Raw genomic sequence first — 16,784 nt, forward strand, 5'->3', positions numbered from 1 at the left:
GATTTGGAGTAACAAACTAAAAGTCCAATTTTAAAATTATGTGTTTGGTTGGTTCTCCAAAAATAAACTTTAAAAATTGGCAAGTTTTAAGTTTTGTGAGAAAAGTACTTTATGCAAATATGAGGTTTTCAAAGACAGGGACCAGGTCTTCTTCAATATTGTCCCATGTGCCCACTGTTCCCTAGAAGCTGTTCCGAGTAAATGGACGCAAACCAACCGTAACCAATGCGCACACCGTTAGCACCTGGTACAGGTCAAGCTTCTCAGCGCCTCTGTTCATTAGAGTGGCGTGCATGGCATGAAGAAGACGTCAGCTGCGATCAGGCCGTGGTCTGGGAGTAGAGGGAAATAGGCCTTCTCCCCATTTCCTAGAATAAATGTAAATGGTTTGTGTCCATGTATTTGACTATTTTAGATACTTCGTGTAAGTGGGGTCATGCAGCATTTGCCCTATGTGACTGATTTACTTCATTTAGAATAATGTCCCCAAGATTCATCCATGTTGTTGCATATTATCGAATTTATTTTTTTAAGCTGAAGAATATTCCATTGTCTGAATATGCCATGTTTTCTTCATCCATTCATCCACAAATGGACATTTAGGCTGTGTCCATAGCTTGGCCATTGTGAATAATTCTGCAGTGAACATGGGGGTGATAAAACACATAGAATCAAAGAGTGGAATGATGGTTGCCAGAGGCTGGGGACGGGGTATTGGGGAATTGCTAATCAACAGGCATAAAGTGTCAGCTAAGCAAGATGAATAAGTTCTAGAGGTCTGCTATCAACATTGTACTTACAGTTAACAATACTGAATTGTGCACTTAAATTTTTTCCAAAAGAGTAGCTCTGATGTTGTGTTCTTGCCACAATAAAAATAAATGTTTAAGGTTTATGTCCAGGACCTGGAGAAATTCTGATAGAGACCTGGTCTTACAACCTGGCCCTTGACCTTGGCCCTCTTGGAGGATCACCAAGCTGGGGGAAAGAGGCTCTTTTCTCTCAGTTTCATTGCCCATCGAGAATCCTCAAGGACAGAGAACGGAGTCCCAACTTCAGGCGAAACCCCAAAGTAAACATGGGGTCTCTTTGGCGCCCTCTCATTTTCCTTTCTGTGTCCACCACTTCTCACCCAGAATACAGTGCCCAAGGCACTGAAAGCTTCCAACAGCTACAACATCCCCCATGCCTCAGGAGCCATACTCAGCTCAATCTCTTTTCCATTTCCCTCATTAATCAAATTTTCCAGTCTTCAATTTCTGGGTTTTTGTTATATCAGAGTAAAAATCTCTAGTACAGTTTCTTACAACTTCTCACTAAGATATCCATATAAGCTTCTTTTTAAAAATATATATATATTTTTTTTATTGATTTCAGAGAGAAAGGGCAAGGGAGAGAGAAATGGAAACATCAGTGATGAGAGAGAATCATCGATTGGCTGCCTCCTGCACGTCCCCACACTGGGGATCGAGCCCACCACCTGGCATGTGCCCTGACCAGGAATCGAACTCTGATCTCAAGGTTCATGGGTCGATGCCCAACCACTGCGCCAACCCAGCCGGGCATCCATACAAGCTTCTTAAAATACACAAAAGTTTCAACAGCATGAGAAAGCCTATCCATCATTTAACAGTGCCTAAAAAGAATCTAGACCAAAGTCAACATAAAGAAAGCTGAACTGCACAATGTCATTGTGGCCAAGAGGCAAAGGGAACCTGCTGAAATAAACAGACTGCACCCCTGGGACAGAGCAGCATGATCACCTTGAAGGGAGAGAAAAAAGAAGCTTGGGTCACCCCACCCCATCAGCACCCAGCTCAGAAATGAAGGGTCTGCACAGAATAGTACCCAGAGAGCTATGCCCTGCTGCAGCCAAGAGGGCACCCACCCCCTCTTGATGTACCCATTCAAGACCATGCCTCTCAGGACACTGCTGTAGTCGAGGGGCGCTGGCACATGAGGGCTGAGGAGGGAAGACCTTAGAGGCCAGCCATGCTAAGGGTGTTTTGCTAATATTGCTGAAGATAAAAATTATTTTTCTCGGTGAAGCAGAACAAAGGAGTGGGAGTTGGGAGCAGGATGGCTAAAGGTAAGGATTTTTAAACTGCAGCCATTGCTGCACTGAGGACACTATAGACAACTGCACTGGGGGGAAACTGCTTTTTTCCTGTTCCCCTCACCCCTTCATTTGCTAAAATGCTTTAAAGGGACCTCTGATTATGTGAAAGGAAGGGCCCGGCCCAGCCCAGCAGGCTGACTGAGGGAACGTGGAGCTGACTGTTCTGCTGCAGTAACGTGTTGCCTCTTTGTGCGGATGGGTGTGGGCACAGGGGTTTGTTTGTTGTTTCTTTTGTTGTTGTTGTTCTTCCTTTGTTGGGACTTCCTTTTCCTCCTGGCAGCCCAGAGGTTGCAGCTGGGGGTCTCAAGAGGACAAAAAGGTGGATAAAAACACTCTAAAAGGGTGGTCTCCAGGAACATGGAATCAGAGTAGGACCCAAGGAAATTCCCTCTGACAGTGTTTGCCGAATGGTCTGTGGGCGCAGTGATGCCTGGTGTCTGATTTCAAGATACTTCCTGTGTGGTGAGTTATTTCTCTTCTATTACCACCACACACACCCCGCTCCCTTAGCTTACAGAACTAGCACCCCGGTTAAGCGAAAGGTGCCTCCATGCTAGAGACTAAGTGATTTGGAGGTTGGAGAGTCATGCAAAATGCCCAGGATTTATTCTGACTACAATTGTGTTGTATTCATATAATGGAATCCAATGCAACAATGAAAACATATGATGTTTGACAAGAAACGTACAGACACAATGTTGAGTAAAAGAAGTCAGGCAAAATAGAGATGGACTCTCCGATTCCCTTTACACTGTATTAACGCGGCCAGAGGTGAGGTGCAATGTTGGAAACCAGGAGAGTGACTGCCTCTAGGATGGGTCAGTGACTGGGAGGGGGCACCAGAGTGGCTTCCAGCTGCTCATAATGTCTGTAGCTCAGTCTGGGTGGGTTGCACACAAGTTCTTCACTTGTCAAAATTCATTGCAATACAGACTTAAGATATCTTTGTCTGTAAGTACGGTTTACTGCTATAAGAATATTACCCCAAAAAAAGAGGTTTTCAAAGAGCTTATACAGGATGGGATGAAAGTGGGTTTACAATTGTTCATGTGGAAAACAATACAATATTAATAAATTATACAAGAATAAACTCTGTATTTCCCATGCTCACATCTGTAAACCTACTATTGCCCCATCCTGTACATCAAAAGAGAAACAATTATGGTTGTTTTAGTAAATTTCTCTATATCTAAGAATCTGACTAATAGTGTGTACATAATACCTACTTCTCTAGTTCTTAGGAGACTTTTTTGTTTGTTTGTTTTTGAGTCAGGGGACACCTCATGAATCCAGCAAATGTCACTGGTGTTGCTCCTACCGGCCTTTCCAACCCTCCAGCCCCAGCACACGAGCCCTGTGCTTCCGGGAGTCTCCAGAAGGTGTCTCCACCGGCCCGCAGTCTGGCCGGCAGCACCTCAGCCCACGAGCTCCCCCAGACCCTCCCCTAACTGTGCGGGAATGAAATGCAAGGATGACTCTCCTGTTCGCGTTAAAAGATACAGCAGTGTTTCCGGGATCTGAGTATTTCTTATAAAGCTAAGCAAGAAAATTCTTTTTTTTTACTGACTGGCCTCTTTGTCCAATGGAGCACATGCCCCAACCAGACTTCCTGCTGCCCTGACAACTAGGGCTTCTTCCTGGCTCAAGCTAATCAACAGGCGCTTTCTATTCTCAGGGTGAGTTCTCACCCAAGAAGCTCCTCAGCCTTGACTAGCCACCCACAGCTTCTAGACAAGCCTATAGGTACCTTAGCCCCAGCAATGGGCATGGCCTGACTGCTTTCCCGGTGACTCCAACTCCCCAGGGCACACTGACTTCACTCGGGCCTGTCTCACCACTTTGCAGACGTGCCCATGCGGGCTTGAAAACCTGTGAAAGGCCCCAGCAAGCAGTGTAGAGGTCCAGTACTCTGCTACTGTAAGCTCCTATGGTTCACCGGGAAGTCCAAGCCGCTAGCAGACCCGACTTCTGTGTGTTCCGAATCTAGCATCTGAATGTAAAAGTCCATGTCTTTTTATGTTTAAGATTGCATCAATGTTCTAGATCAGAATAAATTATTTTAGATTTCAATATATTTATATGTGTATTTTGAAAGGGAGAGAGTACCATCTACTTTGTGCTCTGGCTAGAGTGGTGAGAATAATCAATTTTTATTTATCTTCAGAATATGGGTATTTTTTTCATAGTGTTTTAGTGCATAAACGTCTGGAGCAAAGAAAGAAATAAAGCAGTAAAATTGCAATCACATCCTTTTTAGAACCACTCAATAGCCTGAGGTGTCAAGTTCAAATGGCAAATTCCTCCACCTGCTGGTGTAAGCCTGTCTCTGCCGTCCTCACACGGAATCTTTTCCTCAGAAATACTAGAAAATTTGTCATGAAAAATGATGAAGGGAGAAACTTCATATTTTCATCTTAAACTGGAAATGTGCAATGATTCAATAACTAAGATACTAACATGCAAGAGGGTAGAGGAGTAAGGACTTCCAGGAAGAAAAAAGAAACATCTGTTGGCTTCAAGATAAATACAAGATTGTCCTTCCTTCCTTGAACTTAGATAGCACTTAAGATCTGGGCTAATTGGGGGGTTTTTCTCTAGTACATTCTGCCTTGTATTTTCATGTGAGCAAGTTGCCTTGACCTAGTTTAAAAGTTCTTGTAGCCCGGCTGGCGTGGCTCAGTGGTTGAACATAGACTTATGAACCAAGAGGTCATCAGTTTGATTCCTGGTTAGGACATCAAGACACATGCCCAGGTTTTGGGGGCGGGGGGGGGGGGAGGGGGGAGTGGTGCAGGAGGCAGCCAATCAATAATTTTCTCTCATCATTGATATTTCTTTCTCCCTCTCCCTTCCTCTCTGAAATCAAAAGTATATATATTTTTAAATGACCACTCCCACAATAAGTATATAGATTTATACTTAAGTATGGGGTCGGGGAGGGGGTAACGGGAGGGCATCAGTTCCCAGAAAACAAGGCACTGGGGAAACAGTGTAATAGTTTGTCTGGCTGCTCTATGGTCTATTTGGTTCACTGATATATCCCAAGTGCTCAGCACAATGCTGGATACATAGTCGGTGCTTAACAAATACTTTCTAGTAAGTCAATAAATTAAAGCATTGAATTTGAAAAACAGAGATAGGTAATGCTCCGCAAAATTGTTTAATGAACTATAATACATCGAAGACAACAAGAAATGCAGAGAGAAAAGCCCCTCATCTGTGTGAGATCAGTTTTCTGTGCCGCGCTCAGCACGGCCAGGGGTGAACCTGAAGCAGGTGGTGAAGGATTAAAGAAGACAGACAAGAGAATAAAGCTGGGGCTAGGTAGGACACTGTTCTCGGATGGAGAGACAGTGCCACAACCTGCAAGCTGAATCTTTATGTTATAGCCAGATTCCACGAGGCAAAGTAAGGGCGTGGTCAATATGTTTACAATGTTCTCGAGGGTTTCGAATCTACTCAATTACATGCACCTGAACTCTATCAAGCTTTTTTTGGCAGCACTTGCTGCACCTCCCACAGCCTGCCTCACTTAGCCACCTGGGACCACAGGTTCGGACCGTAAGGTCAAGCTTTGGCTATAGTTGTGCTGGGAGGGCTTTGCCCTCCAAGCTGGGACTTGCACATGGCTTTGCCATGAGAGGACCGTGCCCTCTCATTAGTCCGAGGCTTGAACCTGTCCAAACGCTGTAGCCGCTCTCCACAGTTTACAATATATCACCCAGTTTCCCAGGCTCACTTTTGATATTACTAAGCGAAAAGGAAGCTATTTTTTTTTCTGTATCCTATATCTTAAGCTAATAAATGTTACCTCTCATTTTCTAAGCACCTTACTGCTTAGAGCTTTAAAGATGGGTAATTAAACAGTTAAGAGGATGTGCTGGGCTGCATATCTGGCGCTTTGGCCAGACGGGTCATGCTGTGCTGTCTGTTCCTAAAACACATAGATAGGAAGGTACTGACATCAGGCCAGGCCTTGAGATATGGTCTCATGGCCCCTTCCCAGCATGCAGGCCTTCTTTCTCAGAAGGCCCAGAAGTTTTATTCCAAATTTAGGAGACAAAGGACTGGAAAAAGTATAAATAGAGTTTCCTCCATATTGGGCGCCCAGAATTTGAAAGACACATTTTTCTCTGGGCCTCCACAGAATTTAATAATAAAATGTAACTCCTGTAGTCGTCACTGCAGTTCAGCCTCTGCTTCGGCAGGGTGTTATAACTGTAGTCGCTGGCCAGCTCAATAAATCCTCACTTGCTGTTTAAGACCTAATTGGAGTTGGTGGTCTTATTCTCGCGAATGTTGGTCCACAACAAGGAGTTAAAGTACATGGCGTTTGGGAGGTTAGTGTTTGTGATTCCTTAGGTTTACCCCTTAAGGGAACAAAATTCTAAAAACCAAAAATACTTGTAGGGGAGCTATATACTTTTCCTATGGTAAATCCTGCAATTAATCAATCAATCTCACATAAAGGGCAGGTCAAAATTGGGCCCCATGAGGGGTTAGTATGACAAAGAGACAGGTGACAGGGAGGCTGTCTCTAGTGCATGTCACATCATGATTATCTGCTGAAACCCTATGCTTAGCACATCTCTCACTTCCCTTCCTCTGTCAGCATTTGGTCATATCTCTTTGCAAATGTTTCCCAGAATTAACCTCCTCATCCATTCCTGTAACAAGTTGAAAGTCTTTTGTGAAACACAAGTCTTGTTGCATGAGTAAGAATACCAGAGGGTAAAGCAAATACAAATGATATATAGACTTGGGTGTGCAAGAAACGCACCTTTATTATATACATACATAAATTTCTAATCAGTTTCTAATTTGAACGTTCATTCCTACAAGAAGGGGGGAAATGTGATCTCAGTCTATTGGTCCATTCAACTGAGGTCCAAGGCACAAGAGGTGGGGGTGTGGAGCCCTGGCCTCGACGTGTCTCCCCTGGGGTATTCTCTGAGTCAGCCTTCGGCACTCACTCTTCAGCCAAGGGCTGCCCCTCACCTGGGGATGGGAAGTCTGTGAATATGTCTAAGCCCCAACTTCTGAGAGCCTCCAACCAGCTGCATCTTCCCTGAGGTCCTGCTCCTTCTTGGAACTCCTCAGAAAGCAGAGCAAAGCTCCAGGCTGCTCTCAGACACTCCAGCTTCCAGGGGTTTCTGCTGTCTCCCTGGGGAAGCAGGATCCAGGCTCCTCCTGCCAAGACCACCGACCTCTCTATGCCCTCTGCATCCACAGTGTCATCTTCTCAGACCCTTGGCCGCCACCCTTATGGTTCTCCCAAATGTTAACCTAGGCCAGCAGGCAAGCCCAGGAAGACTCACATCCTTCCTCGGAGACTCAAAGTTCAAGTGCTAGAGCGGCTCCTCAAGGTAGATTGGGAAAAGGTAAACCACCAGGAGAAAAGTCAAACATTGACTTTTCAAAATATTTCTAAATATAATCCCAACTCAAAAGTTGACATCTTAATAATGCTGCCAACATTCCCTAGCACTTCTCCAGTCATACTTATTTTTTGAGCTGGGCCATCTTATGGAGGGAATAGGACAGCGAGCATTAGCCTTACTTTGCAGACATCAAAATTAAGGCACTAAGTGATTCCCTGGTCTCAGCATATTCCACAACAGGCATGTTAACATTGTAAGTGACTTGAGGGGCAGAGGTTGTTAAATATCTCTGGCTTCTCAGGAACTCCCACTGGGCCACACCTAACGCGTCAAACCACTGTATTGTTGAGCAAATCAAATATGACAGGACCTGAGATTGCCAGGAACACCTGCTTCCTTCAAGACAAGCCAAATTTATCCAGGTAACAAGTGAATGGTCACAGTCACAGCCAATTATAGAGGTGGCAATGCGGTTAGCTGTGCTGCCTACAGATTCTCAGGGTATTCAATTGTAGAATAAGTCCAGGCTCTCAGTCATCTCACTAAATATTTAAAACAGCAGCGCCTAGGTAGTAACGTTGGTTGACAGATTCATACATTAAATATACTCTGTGAAATGTACTGAAATCTCTTCATTGAGCGGAAAGCTCAGCTCATCTTTTACGCTGTCCATCTCTGGGATGCAAATGACCTGTTTGTGGAGCCACTTTGGACCCCTGGCATTTCCCTGAATTTCAGAACTAATTAAAAGTAGGTCAAAAGGCCAGAGAACAGTACAAAACAAGCCAAGTGGAGAAGGTAAGTAGGTCATTAGAGGTGCCGGCAGAATTCAGGTTTACTTAAGAGATCCCAAATCCTGTTCAGAGAAGGGAAAACAATATGCAAAGATTTGAGAACCTCTTCAGCCATTTCCTTCTGAAGTGATCTTGAGCAAGCTACTTATGTCTCTAAGCCTTGGTTTCTTCATCTGTAAAATGGAGAGAAAACTCGAGCTTGCCTCAGAGAGCTGGTGAGAGGACTAAATGAGGGAGTGCATATTGAGACCCAAGCCAGGGCCCTTGGAAAGTGCTCCTTGCAGTTTTGATGAACCTGAAAGTGGTATGTCAACACACTTAGGTCTACTCTGAAACATAGGGGCTGTTAACCTATGTTTGTCTATCTAATATCTGTTATGGTCACTAGAATGGGCTCACAGACCTCCAACTGCAGGGAGCATGTCTAGGGGCCTCAGATATCCTCGCTGCGTTTGTGCAGAAGACACACCTCCCAGGGGCTGCTCCCATCAGTGACTAAGAGAGCCTGGGGACACCTCTGACCACTGACCAGTTCCATAACCGCCCAGTGGCCTTACTGGTTCTCCCTGGGATTGCACTGCAGTCTGAGGTGCTCCCTCACATTCCTCCTTCCCTCTCCCCTTCACTGGGGGGTCAGACTTGCATCATGTTCCAACACCCTCCCAGGCTAACTTCCCCATTTCCTCTCCCACAGACATTGGCTCTAATAAAATCCTGGCATGTTTAATCCTATCTTCTTATCCGCTTCTCTGAAGATGCAGACTAACACACTTCCCAAAGGTTCTTTTCCAACAGTGGGCAACTCGTACTTGTCCTGTGAGGTGTCCTAGACATGTACAGAACAAGCTGATGTCAGATTTCCACCAGACCTGGGAGACCATAAGCTCTGTGTTTCTCAAACTTCAGTTACCCTTATACTCCACTTTTTGGCCATCCCCAGTGTTAGGTCTGATCAAATCGCTAACCTCCTCCCCTTGGAAACTGGCCTTTAGATAATTTAGCAACCAATATTCCCTTTCGCTTAGACCACATTCCATTTGCTAAGACCAGTAACCTCCCCCTCCGGATTTGTCCAGGATCTGGACCTGCCCAGAGAATTTCCCACCAAAAAAAGCCCGCCTAGAGTCCTTTAAAATCTCTGGCTCCCCTTCCCTGGGTCCTGGTGCCACTTGGAGGCTCAGCCCATCTGGGTTCCAGATGACCTAATAAATTCGTAATTCTTTACCACCTTCGGCCTTTGGTGACCCTAACGTTTGGTGCCGAAACTCTGGAGGGTTCCACGGGAAGGGAAGCCATTGCCCGGCTTCCATCACCCTGAGTTTGCTACTCAGAGAGCGGTAGGCAGCGGCAGCTTGAACTGGGCTTACCTCCAAATCCTACTCGGGTGACACATCTCACCAGCCTCGATTAGGCCTCCCTCCCTTACGGGCCCTCCGGAACCAGCCAAGGAGGATGCCAGATCAGGAACCTCTCCTTCTCCATTGCTGACCCTCCATCCCACAACGGCCAATCTTCTCTAGGTGAGTGATGCTCCATAATTTCCCCCACCTCGAGTCTTCTGTCCACTTACTCTCACTGACTTCTGGAAAGACCTCTCTTCTCAAAAGTCCTAGCATTAGGCCGAGAGACTCCTTGGCTATTTGACCTCGGGTCCTTCTGGACTGGGGACACCCAGTCTGGAGAGTCACCCCTCACTTCTCGTAGTGATCTGTTTAGCAGTGGGGATACCTGCTCTACACAGTCACTTCTGGGCTCGTGGTCTTTCACTCACCCTTCCTCTCTTGTGGGCCATGCTTATTCCCCTTACCATGGGGAACACTCCCTACACACCCCTTAAAATGACCCCTCTTGGCTGGGTTCTTAAAAATCTCAACCAATTAGACTCACGGGGAGATCAGGCCCAAACACCTCATTTTCTTTTATAACACTGTTTGGCTATTACAGAAACTTAATAATGATTCTCAATGGTCAGAAAATGGCACTTTCTACTTTGACACATTGCGTGATTTAGATCATTGCTATCCCTGCAATGGAAAATGGTCAGAGATTCCCAACGCCCAGGCCTTTCTCATCCTTTGGTCCCAACCTTCTCCCTGTCAGTCCTGCGCAGTCAGATCCTTCTCCTTCACACTGACCTCCTGGGACTGGCCACCGAAGACTGAAGCTGCCCAGGCCCTGATAAGACCCCACAGACTCACTAGTAGATCACCATTGTTTGCTTTTGGTTACCATTGGCTAAGAGTTACTGAAATTGAGTTATTCTCATGATGGTCATTTCTGAATGGGGAAAGAAGGCTTGTGCAAATTCTAGAAAGGTTTGTGAAAATTACAAAAAGTTGTGAAAATTTTAAGTTTAAAGGAAGACACCAGTCAAGCTCCAGTCCCCTTCCTCCACCTGATTTCTCTCTGGTGGGCCTAGAGTTACCTTTGTCAGGGTGGGAGAAACATACCTGTCCGGCCTCTGGACACAGTGACCCATCCACATGACCGTCCCCAGGCGACACTGGGTGACAGGGTCCTGATCACTCCCTTCTCTCCTGGTGAACTAAAGCAACCGCCCAGGCTCTCTTCTGTTACTATGTCCTTAGATTGGAGCCTAGACTTATTTCTACTGCTCATTCACACTATCATTCAAAGCCTCAACAGGTCTTCCTGTTTGGTATTTAGGAACTTCCCTTTTCTAGCTCTCTTAAAAGTCAGCAAAAGCAAAGAAAAAAATTATAATTTAAATCGTGTGCATGGCCATCATGTACTTGTCTGTATGTTATATGTGTTTTCTGCCTCCAGATGGCACTTTAAAATAACATTCTAGAAATTTCAGTCTGTTCTAGGAAGGAACTTGCAAAGATTCAGAGCTCAATTCAAACAGGAAATTCTCAGGAGTAAAAGGTATCTTGTGTCCGTTGTCACACGCCTAGAGTAACAGTTCCCTATGGGAGGCATCTGGCAGTAATACTCCAGATGTTTATATCCACACATTGGGGCATTATGAATTGCTTCCAGTGCTCAATCCACACTTCAATGAGCTCTGTGCAATGTTTTAAAATCTTGCATATTGTTTGTTCTTTTATATACATACTAGAGGCCCGGTGCATGAAATTCGTGCACTGGGGGGTGGGGGTTCCCTCAGCCCAGCCTGCCCCTCTCACAGTCTGGGAGCCCTCAGTGGATGTCCTACTGATGGCCACAGTCTGGCAGCAGAGGCTCAGAGCAGGTGTCCCGTGTGCATGTGTGTGTGTGTGTGTGTGTGTGTGTGTGTGTGTCCCCACTGGGGTTCTGCCCCCAGCCACATTGGAGGCTCAGAGCAGGCACTGTGTGGGTGTGTGTGTGTGTGTGTGTGTCTGCTGGGGGCCTGCCCCCAGCCACACCATGGAGGCTTGGAGCAGGAGCCCCTCTGTGTTGATCTCTCAGGCTCCTGGCCTCCACTGCATGTTGCACTCTCCCTTAAGCTATGGCCAGGATGGGGGTGCTGCTTGCAAGCCGGGCTTTCCTGCTCCAGGATCGCCATGGCGACGGGGGAGCAGGCCCAGCTGGGGGCTGCCCACAGGCCGGGCTTTCCCGCTTCCAGGTCTCCATGGCAACCGGGGAGCAGGCCAGGCTTTCCTGCTCCTGGATCAGGCCCAGCTTGGGGCTGCCCTCAGGCCGGGCTTTCCTGCTCCTGGATCAGGCGCAGCTGGGGGCTGCCTACAGGCCGCACTTTTCTACTTACCGATGGCCACAGCGACCCAGGGCCTAGCGGCACTTTCCTGCTCTCCAATAGTCATAGGGTCCCGGCTGGGGGCAGGGCTTAGCAGTGCAGGGCTTAGGCGGCACGGGGATCCCAGCTCGGGGCTCAGGTGGCACATAGGGGTCCCGGCTGGGGACGGGGCTTATGCCCCGCTGCCCAGGGCTGCACATGGGGCCCAGATGGCAGCTTGCGCTGTCCCGCCCTGCCTGTAGTATAGGATAGAGGCCTGGTGCATGTGTGGGGGCCGGCTGGTTTGCCCTGAAGGGTGATCCGGATCAGGGTGGGGCTCCCGCTTGGGTGCCTGGCCAGCCTGGATGACAGGCTGATGGCTGTTTGCAGCTGGTCACACCCCCTTCAGGGTGGGGGTCCCCACTGGGGTGCCTGGCCAGTCTGGATGAGGGGCTGAGGGCCGTTTTCAGGCTGGCGGGTGACTGAAGCTCCCAGCCTCTCCTTTTTTTCTTTTTCTTTTTTTTTTATTCTGGGATTTATTTACTTTCTATGGCTGTCACTGGAGCTGAGAGCCAGCTTTAGCTCTGAGGCTGGCTCCAGCTTGAGGCCTCAGCTGCTAAAAGCAGATATCTGGGCTTTGTTTAGCTTCTATAATTGAAACTCTGTTGCCATCACTGCCGCTCTAAGCTCTGAGCCCGCTGCTGGCTGAAAGCAGGTTTCTGGAGCTTGTTTAGCTTCTATAATTGTAACATTGTTGCATCTGGAGCTCAGAGCTGGGCGGCGGCAGGCGGGGAACCTTGGCTTCCTCCATCACTGGAGCAAGCAAGCCTCCTGTTTGCTTCAGCTGCCTAGCTGCCGGCCACCATCTTGGTTGGCAGTTAATTTGCATATCCTGCTGATTAGCCAATGGGAAGCGTTCGGGAGTATGGTCAATTTGTATGTTTCTCTTTTATTAGCTAGAATATATATATATATATATATATATATATATATATATCTACACTAATAAAAGAGAAACATGGTAATTAGCGTACGACCGCTACCCTTCCCATTGGCTAATCAGTGAATATATACAAAGTAACTGTCAGCCAAGATGGCGGCCGGCAGCCAGGCAGCTGATGTGAACAGGGAGGCTTGCTTCCTTCAGTGACAGAGGACTCCAACGTTCCCCGCCGGCCTCTGAGCTTCAGTTGGAAACATAGTAACATTTATAGAAGATAAACAAAACTCCAGAAAGCTCCTGCCAGTCAGCCGGGATCTCAGAGCTGGAGTCGCAACATTGTTTTGAATACAGAAAACAAAGGCCAGAAACCTGCTTTCAGCCGAGCCTCAGAGAGAAAGCCGGCTCTCAGCTCCAGTGACAGCCATAGAAGGTAAATAAATGCCAGAATAAAAATAAAAAAAAAGAAAGAAAAAAAGGAGAGGTTTGGAGCTTCAGTCGCCCGCCAGCCTGAAAACGGCCCTCAGCCCCTCACCCAGACTGGCCAGGCACCCCAGTGGGGTCCCCCACCCTGAAGCAACAAGATGGCGGCTAATTTGCAGACTGAAGGCAGGCGGCAGCAGGCAAGGCTGTCTGCGGTCTGGGACCCGGATCTGTGACCCTGCCGGGCGGGATCAGCGGAGCCTCGAGGCCTCCCGGCACCGGGATCAGCGTGACAAGGGGCAACGCCCAAACGCCCTGATTGCCCTGTGGCTCTGTGTGTGACAGGGGGCAGCGCCCCAACACCCTGATCGGCCCTGCTCTGTGTGTGACAGGGTGTGGCGCCCCAACTCCCCCCCCCCCCACGGACCCTGCTCTGTGTGTGACAGGGGGTGGTGCCCCAACTCCCCTATTGGCCCTGCTCTGTGCGTGACAGGGGGCAGCGCCCCAACCCCCTGAGCGGCCCTGCTCTGTGCGTGACAGGGGATGGTGCCGCAACCTCCCCATCGACCCTGCCTTGAGTGTGATGGGGCAGTGCCCCAACCCCCCAATTGGCCCTACCCTGAACGTGACTAGGGGTGGCATTGCAACCTCCCCATCCGCCCTGCTCTGTGCATGACAGGGGGCGGTGCCCCAACTCCCCAATCGGCCCTGCTCTGAGCCCGACCAGGCGCTGCACCTAGGGATTGGGCCTGTCCTCTGCCACCCGGGAGCAGGCCTAAGCCAGCATGTCGTTATCTCCTGAGGGGTCCCAGACTGCGAGAGCGCACAGGCCGGGCTGAGGGACCCCCTCTCCCTCCCCCCCCCCCCCCCCAGTGCACAAATTTTTGTGCACCGGGCCTCTAGTATATATATATATATATATATATATATATTCTGTACGTTGAAACTAAAAACATAAACTTTATAATATTTGGCTATAACCCTCCAAACTAATTATCTCTTTCCTTCCACCAAATCATTTGTCATAATTCTTGTCATTCTAGGTTTGCCCCAATAAAACCAGCAAGGGACAATATCTCACCCCCAGGGTAACCTACCCTCCCCTTTCACATCACTAGTCAGGCAGTTTAGACTCCTTGACTTTTTCCTCCCTAAAGATAACATCTAGGCCTCAGTTGTATTTCAGCACCAGGCCCAGAAAAGCAGCAACACCAGACAAGTGAAGCCCTGGCTGCTTCCGGACCAGCTTTTACCTCCCAAGTCATTTAACAGGTTTCCTCAGCCTTGGGTATCACATACAAATTCCACCTAGCATCTCAATCAAACACTGACTGTAATTAATGATTTGGCATGTGCTAGGGATGTTTCTCTACATCCTTTCTTAACAGGAGACAGAGTTCCACTCCATACAGGGACGATCAACTGGATGGGAACCTGTATTCTATTCTAACTCTCACACAACATAGATGCAGCCCCCCAGTAATCATTCTTTACCTGTCCTCATAACCCATCATATCTGATACAAAAGGGCAGTCCAGATATTCCCTCTCCTCATAACCCTTGGTATCTCAGCAGATGTCGGAACTGGCATAGGGGGCTTACCCACAGCTCTATCATATTTTGAAATCCTGTCTCAGGACCTACAAGAAAGCCTAGATGACATTGCCAAAAGTTTAGTCCAAATTCAGGACCAGAGAGATTCACTAGCGGCTGTCACCCTCCGAAACTGGAGAGGGCTAGACCAACTGGGGAGAAAGAAGAATGTTGTTGTTTTGTCACTCAATCTGGCCTAGTCAGGGATGCAGCCCAAATTTTAACAGAAAAGGCTGCAAAGATTAGAGAACATCGATCAAATACATGGGACTACTAGCTAAAAATATATAAATTGGTATATCTGGCTACTTCCCTTCATAGTGTGCTGGGCTGCATATCTGGCGCTTTGGCCAGATGGGTCATGCTGAGCTGTCTGTTCCTAAAACACATAGATAGGAAGGTACTGACATCAGGCCAGGCCTTGAGATATGGTCTCATGGCCCCTTCCCAGCACGCAAGCCTTCTTTCTCAGAAGGCCCGGAAGTCTCATTCCAAATTTGGGAGACAAAAGACTGGAAAAAGTATAAATAAAGAGAGTTTCCTCCATATTGGGGGGCCCAGAATTTGAAAGACACATTTTTCTCTGGGCCTCCACAAAATTTAATAATAAAATATAACTCCTGTAGTAGTCTGGGCTGCAGTTCAGCCTCTGCTTCGGCAGGGTGCTGTAACTGTAGTCAGCTGGCCAGCTTAATAAAGGCTCTTAAATTTAAATTCTGAGTCGGTGGTCTATCTCGCTGAGTGAACCCATAACAATAGGACCAATAACATTCCTATTCATCATCCTCGTTTTGGGGCCATGTGTTTCAAATTTCCTTCAAGATCGCTTTTGAGCCTTCACCAACCAGTCTCTGGGGAAAATCATGCTGCTGCAACCCTTCACTCCAACCTTAAGGAATCTAATCAAAGTCCATCCCCCTATGATCTCGACATCCCCCCTCAGCAGGAAGTAACTACAGAAGAAATTACCTCCACCCCTATTCCATAAAACAAAAAGGCTGGAATGTTAGGTCTGATCAAATAATCGAATCGATATTCCCTGCCCTGGGGAACTGACCTTTAGATCATTTCACAACCAACATTCCTTTTCACTTAGACCACATTCCATTTGCTAAGACCAGTAACTGTCCCCTCCAGACTTGCCCAGGATCTGGACCTGCCCAGAGAATACCCTGCTGAAAAAGCCCGCCTAGGCTTTCAAATCTCTAACTCCCCTTTCCTGGGTGCTGGTGCTATTTAGGGGCTCAGCCCATCTGGGTTCCAGGTGACCTTATAAATTTATAATTCTTTACCACCTTTGGCCTCATGGGTATCTCTTTCTGCAACCCTAACACACAGTGTAAAGGGAATAACTCTCTGACCACGTGATTTATTATCCCTTCATACTGGATCTGCGGAGCACCCAGAGCACCTGGCACCATCATGTTCTCCTTAACGTGGGGCTGGCTGGTCCCTCTTCACATTCTATACTTTGGACAATCTATAGTTCACAATTTTTCCCCTCTGAGAGATGTTCAACTCAGTGGTGTGGGCTCACTGATCTGGTAGTGAATCAAGTAAATAGTGTGTTTATTAACTCATTATCATCTTGGGTTTTCTATAAGAAGTTAGTACATCTAAGTAGATAGTAGGGTTAGGATCCATGCATTTGAAACTGTCTTAAGCAAAACTAAGGAACAGTAAATCTGCCTTTAGAGTCTTCCATCTCTTCCTTTGCACCCCTAATTCCGTACTCCCCATCCGAGTGCCTGCAAATTATTTTGCCTTTTGCTGCTCAGAGGTCTCCTTGGAAGTAAGATCTACTCATTCCACTGCTCCACCCTATTCTTTCATCCAGTAGGGAAGCTGGTTGAGCTAT

Source organism: Myotis yumanensis, unplaced genomic scaffold, assembly GCF_028538775.1.
Source record: "Myotis yumanensis isolate MYYU_CA2020_CCGP unplaced genomic scaffold, mMyoYum1.0.hap1 SCAF_1, whole genome shotgun sequence".
NCBI lineage: Eukaryota > Metazoa > Chordata > Mammalia > Chiroptera > Vespertilionidae > Myotis > Myotis yumanensis.